This window comes from Rhineura floridana, chromosome 8, assembly GCF_030035675.1.
Source record: "Rhineura floridana isolate rRhiFlo1 chromosome 8, rRhiFlo1.hap2, whole genome shotgun sequence".
Taxonomy (NCBI): domain Eukaryota; kingdom Metazoa; phylum Chordata; class Lepidosauria; order Squamata; family Rhineuridae; genus Rhineura; species Rhineura floridana.
Window position 1 is genome coordinate 82668366 of NC_084487.1, and position 6000 is coordinate 82674365.

General features: G+C 39.9%; 1 long non-coding RNA gene across 2 annotated transcripts in view; it reads left to right on the forward strand.

Moving 5' to 3' along the window:
- Positions 1–1715, forward strand: part of LOC133389996 (uncharacterized) — a 125436-nt gene extending 123721 nt beyond the window's left edge. For both annotated transcript variants that reach the window (XR_009764260.1, XR_009764261.1), the window contains 2 exons: positions 109–217; positions 1120–1715. This is a non-coding gene — a long non-coding RNA (uncharacterized LOC133389996). The remainder of the gene's footprint in view (positions 1–108; positions 218–1119) is intronic.
- Positions 1716–6000: the final 4285 nt, after the last annotated feature.

Below are 6000 nucleotides of genomic sequence, written 5' to 3' on the forward strand. Positions count from 1 at the left end.
GTGTTTATTGTGGGATAGGTGCTCCTCACGCATGCATGCTTTTCACAACTTCCACATGACACCATTTGTATCAAAATGCCAGTCTGTATTTTTCCCCATTTAATCTAGATTCACCTTTCCATGGAAAACTGGCCAGTTAACTAAAAAAACCCTGCTGCACATGATCTGTCTGGGATAGCTGAATGATCCATTGCAATATCAAGCTCCTGTTTAGAAGGTACACAAATTATTGGGACTTGGCACACTTATATCCAAAGAGGTTTTTTTTAACCTCTCCTCTCTTTTCAGGTAAGTATGGAACAAGCTGATGATCACTGAGTAGCACAAAGATCAAAAAGCCAATCAGAACACCTTTTCTTTAAAAAAGGAAACATTTATTTGTAAAGTTAGCTTTATTATGTTGACTTTTTCAATAAAAATGAAATATTTAAAAAATGCTGTCCATAAAATGGAGCATGGGTGTTGTGCCAATACTCCCTAGTTCTCCTCTTCCTCTTTGTGGAATTCCAGGAAAACTACAACACAGAATAAAAGGTTGGCCTCCCATATATCTGTCCCTATCAGCCTTGAACCCAGCCACCATTTTCTCCCAGACAGAGCTATTAACAATAGGCTGGGAGGATTTGCAGATCAACAACCTATCTGTCCTGATCTGTGCTGATCTTTCAGCAGTTAGTCCAGCCCTCAGAGACTTGTCCCTCCTAACCTCAGAGCACAAATAGAGTACCAAACAGGAATTTTCCCAAGAGAAATATGAAAGTTTCACAGATGACCTGTGGGGTATCAAGTCCTTTCACCAGAGGAGCTAACATCTATTGGTGAAAATCTGCATGAAGAATTATACTTGAAGACACCCTCAGAGATATGCGCATGGATGCACACTCTCACCCGCAAAGGTTTGTCCCAGCCCTGTATGGAATGAATTATGTTGTGTGTTTTGTCTCACTCTCTTTTGGTTTGTAGCTCTGCAATATTTATGATGTAGTAATGCCCAGAAAATCCCAGCCACAGTGCCACTATAAATTAACTAGTATTGAACAGTATTGACTACATTTCCCATTCTTCAGTAAGGTTTTAGAACAGAAGGTAATTTGTTTGTGTGTGTTTTCTTCCCCACAGAGTCTCTGTATAGTCTCGGAACGGTATGCACTCATTAATAATGGGGCAGGAGACAACTAGTAAGTGCAGTGACTGTTTGATCAATGCAGTAGTCATCTGTGTGAGCTCTGAAACAATTCTTCCACTGACATCTAGAAACTGAACTGTTGAGACAAGAATTCTTGGGAGCACTTACTTATGCTTTGTTCCAAATGTGACATAAAATTCCCAATCAAAGCTCTGCAACTTCAACTTCTCCAGCACCACATGTAAAAATATAATCATATGTGAATCACATGTAAGACGTATAATCATAGAATTGTGGAACTGGAAGCAATCTGGAAATCCAGCTTCCCCACTCCGCACCATACTCTGAATGTTTCCTCTCCAATGTAATGTCTCTTCACACTGTGAACTTATGAAATATGAGCCACAAGGGTCCTTTTCAGGTTTTACTCACTGAATTAATGCCTGGGTGGGGCTATGCCAGTGAGCCTTGTTCCTAATGTTGTGCACCCCACCAGCCTCAACTCCTAATGCTCATACACTGATGTGCCACACAGGGTTTCTTATTGCATTGATGCTTTCACATGTACAACTGTATACATGAAGTCTTCCCACCTGCAGGCATCTGTATCAACATGTGGACACTGGGGGTCCAGGGCAGTCAGGGTGTGCAACATTGGGTTTGGAGAGTGCTATTTATTTATTTATTAAATTTACTGTATATCCTCCCAGAAGGAGCCCAGGGTGGCAAATAAAAACACTCTAAAACATCTTGAAAACAAAATACTTTTTAAAAAAAGGTTTAAAAATATTTTAAAAAGCAATTCCAACACAGACACAGACTGGAATAAGGTCTCTTCTTAAAAGGCTTGTTGAAAGAGATGCTGCCTGTCTAATATTTCAAGGGAGGGAATTCCAAAGGGTAGGTGCCATGACACTAGACGTCTGCTTCCTATGTTGTGCTGAAAGGACCTCATGATAAGATGGTATCTGCAGGAGGCCCTCACCTGCAGAGCGCAGTGATCAAATGGATATATAAGGGGTAAGACAATCTTTCATGTATCCTGGTCCCAAGCTGTCTTGCTAAAGTGCTCTAGAAATGTGTGAGCTCTAACATCTAAAAAGGGCTAGATTTAAACAGCCAAGGAACACAAGACAGTTTTAATATCTCCAGTCCCACACAGGAATACAGCCAAACTATGCTCTATCATCCCAGAATGCTTATAGCCTACCAGTCCAGAAGAAGACCAAGGATGGATTAGCCTGAAATCAGAGCCTTCCTGTCTACAACCAAGGTTATGGATCCATCCTAAACATGACACTTTTCTATATTGCTTCGAATCTGGGCTTCAGTAAAACAGTATAGTGTCCACGTTGCTGGGTCAGGCTGTCTAAGAAATCCTGCTGATTCCTCCAAAAAGGGAAGCAAAGAAAGCATTGCAGGGCAAGACCCTTCTAAGGAAGAGCAGAATGGTTAGTCAAGTACCAAATATCTCACTGCACAGTCAGCAGTGGGTGTAAATTCTAATGCTGGTGGTTGACTTGTTTTTACAGTCTTTGGGTGAAGAAACTACAGAGCATGTAACTGTTAATAAGAAGCACTATAATGGATTAATAATTTACGTGCCATGTGAGGTAATAGTCTGAGTGCATCCAGACTAAAAGAAGAGAGGGACATGCCTTCCACTTGTCCTACACCATGAGAACCGTGTAACTGCTATTACATAAAATTAGATTGTTCTTCCAGTATAATAGCAATTAAATATATGGTCCCTTGCCATGACAAGTCATTCGACCCCGGAGAAAAGACCTCACTATATAATTTGATATTGTAGCAGTAGGGCTTGAGTAGGCAGTGTGGAGAAGCCCTGGAGAAAACCTCATGAGGGAAATGTTGTGACAATATTAGGTCTTCCTTCTGTAGTTTATTACCACAGCAACCATGTAAGTCATGTCGCTGCCTTCCACAAATAGAAGCCTCTTTGCAGAAATGCCCTATTACTTTTTTGTAGCCAGAGAATTGAAATTGAGTTCCAAATAGGAAAATGTGATTCTTTAGCAAAGGTAAGCTTTCCCTTTTTAAAAAAATTTAACATGTGCTCATCATCTAAGCCCGAGGAAACTTGCTATTGATGCAAGGGCTTTTGATTTCTTCCACCTGTTTAATTGGCTTCTCTTTCTAAAATTGCAAACCTAATACAGATCTACTCTGAAGGAAGCCCCACTGAGTTCAGAGGTTTACTCCCAAATATGTATTTTATTTATTTATTTATTTATTTATTTATTTATTTATTGTATTTATATACTGCCTCATAGCCGAAACTCTCTGGGCGGTTTACATTAAGTGTGCAAAGGATTGGAGCCTCAATAAACAGGAATTGAGAAAAAGATCTCTTATCCCTCCAGATGATCCATGGCCATAATGACCTCAGAGTCATCATTACTAATATTAATAAGGGCTCTGGACTTGCCCAAGCTATAGGGAACAATATGCAAAGTATGTAAATATTAATTTATTTTGTTCAGCATGTACAAGAGTGCATATTATACATGCATGGCATTGCACTTGATCACTTTGAAAACATCATTAAGCCAAGCAGTGGTTGCTCCCACCCCCACCGCATGTAGAATAACTCTCTGAAAAGACTTTGTTTTCTATTCATTGTATTTGGCAGTTCCCACCACATTGTAAATGATCACATTATATGCAGCATCCTAATGTTGTGCAGAATGTAGATGCCAGGGAGGATAATGAATAGGGCAATTGGTGAACCAAATTACATTTCCTACGTACAGACCTGATCAGCCCTAGTTAGCATACTCATAAGTAAAGAGTTAGTTATAGGAAGGGTGCTGGTGATTAAATGAAGGAAGAAGCCCATCTGTTTCAGAAAGCGGAAGGCATAGTAATAAATGGCGGCCTTGGACAGAAATCCCAGCAGGCAGAAGTGGGTTCTGTGGAAACTCTGTTGAATGAGAGTCATAATTTTGTTTGTTATTAATAGCTTTTTACTGTTTCAGAGCTGTTTATACATGCGATCCAGCACTTCTTCCCATCTGTTTCCCACTAATCTGCAGCGTCTGGCTGGATCCTGTCAGTTTCTAGATATTGAATAGATTAATGGCTGGCACTGACATTTTTAAGTAGTGAAATGTGGGGTGAGTGGATGAGAGCTGAGTTTTTTCCTTTTCTAGGACACATACTGAAATAGCCCTGTAAGTTTCTCCATGCACTCTGAATTCAGTTTTTCACACTGCCGTAAAACTCTAGACCATAAAGCTACCATAAAGCTGTAGACTGAACAATTGCACAGCAAAATGTAGCTACCTAGCAAAAACTAGGATCTGAGTAATCCACAATGTGTGAAGCATTCATACAATCACTTCCATTTAGGCAGCGATGTAGTGCAGAGGGAGTACAGGCGAGCACAGCTCCAGGATTTCAGGAGTGACAATGTCTGCCAGAGTTCCAGGGTAACTGACGAACCCTCCTTGCTCTGGCAAGTGAATGAAGGGGCATTGCAGCTTTTAGGTCCTTTTCTCTGACAGGGTTTACTAGCAATTTAAATGGTTGGTCTTCTTTGCAAGATTGTTTTGCTTTTCTAATTAAAAACCTAAAGTTCCATTTCAGCTGCCTGAAGATCCTTTGTTAATGCTCAGTGTAGTTTTGTTAACCTATGTAGTCAGCAGTAAACCTCACTGAGCTCAATGGAACTTATTTACTTATGATGCATAATGTTGCTGTTATGCTATGAAAAGTTGAGTTATTTTGGTATTACAGGGCCTTTTTGAAAGACTACCCAGTCTTCCTTCATTTCTGTAGTAAAATTTCTTTATAGAGGTGCTTGCATTTTTGGATTTTCCTTGGGGGCATGGCTTTCGGGCTTCAGGTGTAGCTATGGAGTCAGTCATGATGAGCTTCTGCACATCAACATTTACTACTACACCTTTGCATTTGAGCCCAGAGAAAGAATGAAACTTGGTTCATTCCATATCTTACTTGCTACCCAATTGTTGCATGTATCAATGGGTGACTCCAAATTCTAGTTTAGCGAGGGAGAAAAGAAATCTATCCAGTCTATCCACATCATACATGATTTCATAAATCTATATCGTGTCCCACTTTATAGTTGTCTTTCCTCCTCTAAAAGCCCTAAATGCTTTACCTTTTTTAGTGTAGATATCCTGCATTATGTTATTTGTTATTCTGAAATCTGCTTGTCTCAACATTTATCAGTGATATTAATTTCTAAAAGATATTTTGAGTATGGCTTTGTAGTTATAATTTAGTCATGAACAGCAGTTATAAATCTTTTCTGTCCAAGGTTAATTGGTACTATTGCTTTTATTACTACTACTGTTACTGTCATTAAAGGCCAGAATCCCCAGGAGATGGCTCTACTTTGACTACATTACTTACTTATCCCTGAACTGAAATCAGCTGACCATGATGACAACTGACTTCCATTTGTTGAAGAAGCAAGTCTGTAGAAAGAGATATACACGGAGCATTTCTTAAAATGGAATACATTTAAGAATACATTGCTGATTTTGTGGCACCTCTCTTGTTTCCATGGTAATGGGCACTTCTTTGAACCTACATTTAACTAAAGTTAGGAATCTGAAGATGGGTTGCAAGGAAGAATGGTTTTAATCAGATGCAAATATCTAACATGGAGATAGAAGCATAATAGTTTTTCATCTCCCTGCCTCCCCCTGCCCTCCGGTAGATGACTGTTTATTTAGCAATCCCTAAATGCAGATACAGGAGCTGGTATAGCACGGTGGGGAGGAGAGCTTGGCTGGGAGTCCAGAGTCTGTGAGTTCAAATCCCCCCTTGTGTCTCCTGGGTGTAAAAGGTCAGCTAACAATCACCCCCACAGTGAGTGGCTCAGG